This window comes from Peromyscus leucopus, chromosome 20, assembly GCF_004664715.2.
Source record: "Peromyscus leucopus breed LL Stock chromosome 20, UCI_PerLeu_2.1, whole genome shotgun sequence".
Classification (NCBI taxonomy): domain Eukaryota; kingdom Metazoa; phylum Chordata; class Mammalia; order Rodentia; family Cricetidae; genus Peromyscus; species Peromyscus leucopus.
This window is the reverse complement of record NC_051080.1, coordinates 46152598-46158160: the sequence shown is the minus strand read 5'-3', so window position 1 is coordinate 46158160 and position 5563 is coordinate 46152598. Positions and strand designations below refer to the sequence as shown.

The window sequence follows — 5563 nt, the reverse complement described above, 5'->3', positions numbered from 1 at the left end:
TCTAGCAACAGTATACTGTACAACCAACACTACCCCATTGTGTGTGTGCCATGTGTACACCCTACAGCCAACACTATCCCATCGAGTATGTACTCCATGTGTGCACTGTACAGTCAACACTACCCCATTGTGTGTGTACACCATGTGTACACCATACAGTCAACACTACCCCATTGTGTGTGTACTCCATGTGTGCACTGTACAGCCAACACTACCCCATTGTGTGTGTACTCCATGTGTGCACTGTACAGCCAACACTACCCCATTGTGTGTGTGCCATGTGTACACCCTACAGCCAACACTATCCCATTGAGTATGTACTCCATGTGTGCACTGTACAGCCAACACTATCCCATTGAGTATGTACTCCATGTGTGCACTGTACAGTCAACACTATCCCATTGTGTGTGTACACCATGTGTACACCATACAGCCAACACTACCCCATTGTGTGTGTACCATGTGTACACCATACAGCCAACACTACCCCATTGTGTGTGTACCATGTGTACACCATACAGCCAACACTACCCCATTGTGTGTGTGTACCATGTGTACACCATACAGCCAACACTACCCCATTGTGTGTGTGTACCATATGTACACCCTACAGCCAACACTATCCTATTGTGTGTGTACTCCATGTGTACACTGTACAGCCAACACTAACCCATTGTGTGTGTGTACCATATGTACACCCTACAGCCAACACTATCCTATTGTGTGTGTACCATGTGTACACTGTACAGCCAACACTACCCCACTGTGTGCATATACCATGTGTATACTGTGTCTCGTCTATCCTCTCTTCTACTGGGGCATTTCAGTGGTTTCAACTTTCTGGCTATTGTGAGAGGTTCTGAATTCCTGATTTCAATTCCATTGGCTATAAACCTACAAGTGGAATTGTAGAGTCATATGATAATTCAGTTTAACTTTTTGAGGAATAGTCAGACTCTGTCACAGTGGCTCTATCAGTTTGCATTCCCACCAGCAACATTCAAGAGTGTGTATATATATATATATCCATCCCCCAGGAACTCACATGGTAGAATCAGAGAACCCTGTGGTGCGTGTGCACGCACGCACACACACTCACAGATACACACATATAGACACAGGCATAGGCACATGCACATACTCGTGCACACAATAAATAAATGAATGAAAATTTTTAATTAAAAATACGTGCATTTTGGTTGTGTATATTTTCTTTGGAGAAATGACTATTCAAATTCTTTGCACATTCTTTTTTGTTTGTTTGTTTTTGTTTTTGTTTTTGAAGATAGGGCTTCTTTGTGTAGTTTTGGTGCCTGTCTTGAATCTTACTCTGTAGACCAAGCTGGCCTCAAACTCACAAAAATCCACTTGGCTCTGCCTCCTGAGTGCTGGGATAAAAGGCGTTCGCCCCCAACACCTGGCCCACATTCTCTTTTAAGACAGGGTCTCATGTAGCCTAGGCTGGTCTCAAACTCTATGTAGCCAAGGAAAAATGACCTTCGGTTCCTCCTGCCTCTCCACCTTCTGAGTGTTGGAATTACAGGTATACACCACTACACCAGTTTATGCTGTGCCAGGTAGGAAACTCGGTGCTCTGTGCCTGTCAGGCAAGCAATCTGCCAACTGAGCGGCTCCCTTCCCACCACCTTTGCCCATCTTCTTCATTTTATATTTTATCGTAGAGCTATTTAAATATTTTGATATGGAGTTCTAGTTCTTTCTCTCTTTTGTGCTGTGTGTGTGTGTGCTTGTGTGTGTGTGTGCTTGTGTGTGTGAGTGCGCGTGCACACGCGCATGTCTTCCTTGACTGCTCTCCGTCTTACTTGCTGAGACAGGCGTCTTCCGTTAAACACCGTCTCATTGACTCGGCTGGGCTGGGATCTGCACATCTTCACCCTGTCCACAGCCCTGCAGCACTGGTGTCGCAGATAGGGGTCGCTGCACCTGGCATTAATGTGTGCTGGGCATCGGACATAGGCTCACGGGCACTTGACCAGCTAAGCCATCTTCCCAGCCCCCTTATGTATACGTTTTTACTTAATTAAAAACTGTGTATGTATGTAGGCATGTACATACCCTGACACACATATGGAGATCAGAAGACAGCTCTCAGGAGTCAGTTCTCTCGTTCCGTCACATGGATTCTGAGAATCAGACTCAAAGTGTCAGCCTTGGTGGCAAATACCTCCACTGAATGAGCTATCTTGCTGGCCCATATATTCTTGTTATTAATTTATAAGATGCATGACTTGTAAGGATTTTGCATAATTTTCTAAGCAAAAAGAAAATACGTTCAAACAGTAATAATTAATAGCCATCAGAGTCAGACGTTGACTGGCATGCTTGTAATCATTCCACTTGGGAGGCTGAAGTAGAAGATTGGGAGTCTGAGGCCAGCTGGGCTACAGAGCAAGTTGCAGGCCAACCTGGAACACAAAATAAAACTGTAATTTAAGAGGGGGCTGGAGAGATGGCTCAACAGTTAAGAGCGATTGCTTGCTCCTCCAGTGGAACTGAGTTCAGTTCTTAGCACTCACATTGGGCAGCTCAAAACTGCCAGTAACTCCAGATGGCCTCACGGTACACACACACACACACACACACACATACACACACACACACACACACACAGCATACATTTACATTAACATATACATCAAAATAAACCTTTAAGCCAGGTGGTGGTGGCACACGCCTTTAATCCCAGCACTTGGGAGGCAGAGCCAGGCGGATCTCTGTGAGTTCTAGGCCAGCCTGGGCTACCAAGTGAGTTCCAGGAAAGACGCAAAGCTACACAGAGAAACCCTATCTCGAAAAACCAAAAAAATACATACATACATACATACATACATACATGCATACATACATAAAAATAAACTTTTAAAACTTATATCTGTATTTTTTAAAAGCTATCAGAGTGTGATGCCCAGCCTTGGAAATCTCAAATGAAGCCAGTGTTGCCAGCTTGGAGACCCTCCCTTCCTGTCACACCTTAGAACTACCCACAAGCAACCAGCAGCAGGTGCAAGAGCGGGTGCCCAGCCAGGGGAGCTGCGGGTGGAGGGCAACAGAGTCCCTCCATGAAGAGCTGCCGAACTGCAGGGAAAGACCCCTCGCAGCTCCACTCCCCCCCCCCCCTGCACCCAGGATGTTGACCGGCAAAGCCTATTTTGGTTCCTCCCCTGGATCAGAGGCGGCAGCCTCTGAACTTACAGTCTTGTGAGTGCCCCGCCCCCCCACCTGACCTTGTTTCTAATTTCAGGTTCATGCAAAATTGTTTCAAAGCAGGTTTTCTTTTTCTCTTTGTTTCTGGGGCCTCCTTCCTCTGGGGCTGAAAATGGAGATGGTGTGGAGATGGGTGGGTGCGAGACGCCATGCATGCACCCGAGCAGAACCACAGGGAAGAAGACAGGTTCGAGAGTCCTTAGGGCGCCGAATGTGAACTCAGGCTTTGAAGCTGGCTAGCGTAGAACCTGGAACCCCCATGTACGACTTCTGAGGTCTTGGGAAATTGTATCAACTCTCTGTACCTCATTTTTGTCACCTGTCAGAGGGGGGATAATCTGCGTCAGGGTTGAGGTGAGATTGAATGAGATAGTTCCAGGAATGACCGACCCATGGGGAGGGAGGGCTTCATAAGCACTAGCTATTACCCCCCATCTCTTTGGCTGAATGTTCTTCTTAAGCCCTGGGACTGTCATTTGAGGCCAGTACCTCAAATGCTGCCTGCCCTCTTACGGTCTTCTACTCTGTCTTTCCCAGCCAGCTGACTGCACATTCTACGAATGGGTGATGACGAGGCCAACATTCATATTTGATTACATTAGAAACAGTCACGATGCTGAGATCCGAAGGAAAAATGAGCACCCCAGAGGAAGGTGAATCATTAGAGCGGCCCTGGGGAGGACATCAGCAACACTGTGTGAGACTCTTACCACCGAAAATAGCATCACACTTACCTGGAAACTTGGTATAATTTTGAGGTTGCGGTCAAGAGCCAGGAATAGCAGCAGTAGCCAGCTGTGGACGAGGCTCACACATCCAGGGAGAGCTGTACCAGCGAGCAGCTCTCTTGGGCCAGAACACCGTGGCAGAGCAGCTGAGAGCATGGGTCCTGGAATTAGGCAACCTAGATCACTATGTATCGAGGTGGCCAACTTAGTCCACCCCTTTCAACCCCAATTTCTATCATCTATCAAAAAGTTAATACATGTGCAGGACAGAGAACAATGCTTGGCTGTATATTGAGCACCTCTCAAAATGTGTAACAGGATGGTTGCTCAGTGGGACGAGTGCTTGGCTAGCATGTGTATGGTCCTGGATCCAGCAACACACACACACACACACACACACACACACACACACACACACCACTCACACACATATACCACAACACACACCACACATACACACACACACATACACAACACACACCACAACACACTACACACACACATACACACACCACACACACACATACACCACACACACATACACCACAACACACACCACAACACACATACAAACATACACCACACCACACACATACACACACAACACATACACACACAACACATCACACACTACACATACACACACACCACACACACACACACACACACATACACAACACACAGCACACACACCACACACATACAAAGTGAAACACACAGCAGTAGAAGAGAAATGTAACTATCAGAGAGGGACAGATGGACAGGGCAACCCCAAATCTACCCAGACCAGCTTGTCTGACTATGTGGTGAAGGAGAAGATAACTTGGTGCAGCAATTGACTGGAATGCCTGCCTTCCTATCGCACCAAGCCACCTGCAGCCAGCAGCACAGGAAGCTGGAGTGAGGGAGGGAAAGGAAGCCTTAGGGTTAGTGACTGGGAGTGGTGGGTGGGAAGGACACTCACGCACTCAAAACCTTTCTGCAGAAAGCCGGGTTATATTTGCACATGACCTCAGCATCTTCAGCACCATCGTCTTTGCCCACCAGCCTTTGGCTCCGAGATTACGTCAAGATAAAGTCTCAGCCCCATCACCCATGGCCCGACACACCTCTCCAAGTCCCAGGCTGTGGCTGGCAGGCAGTGGCCTCGGGTGCTCTTTTTTATGTTTCTAGCCAGGCATGCAGAGTCCGAGGTTTGTGACTCCACTCAGTGTCCCACAAATACCCCCACCAGGTCCCTTGGGTTTCATGGCAGTGAGCTGCTAATTCTCAGGTTTCAAACGCCTTTTGGTTTGGCATCTTGGCAATGGCTTCCTTCCTGTCTCGCTGGCATTTCCTGGCACCCACTCGTATTAAACTCATGAGCTTGCAGCCGCCGCACGGCGCATTGAACAAAAAGGCAGGATCTGAGAATCTGCCCGAGGTCAAACCTGTTCCCAGTCCTCACCGGCTGGGCGTTTGGGCAGATTCTTGCAGAGCCTTGCTCTCCTCCTCACCAAAATGGGAATTGCCTGCGTTTGCCAGCCATGTTTGGAGGGGACGCGAGAAAGCCGGTCTGAAAGCCGCCTGGCAGAACCGTGCTGGCTCAGCCGGAGCTATTATTAGCAGGC

At 48.0% G+C, this 5563-nt stretch overlaps 1 long non-coding RNA gene across 2 annotated transcripts; it reads right to left on the bottom strand.

The window, feature by feature from the left end:
• Positions 1 to 1332: 1332 nt before the first annotated feature.
• On the bottom strand, positions 1333 to 4370 carry LOC114699906. 2 transcript variants are annotated; one of them, XR_005089669.1, is made up of 4 exons: positions 4253 to 4370; positions 3960 to 4114; positions 3246 to 3544; positions 1333 to 2426 (listed from the first exon to the last, which is right to left on the bottom strand). It is a non-coding gene; the product is annotated as an uncharacterized LOC114699906 (long non-coding RNA). The 2 variants fall into 2 exon arrangements; XR_005089668.1 differs by lacking the exon at positions 1333 to 2426 and having other exon boundaries at positions 2874 to 3544.
• Between the last annotated feature and the right edge of the window lie 1193 nt (positions 4371 to 5563).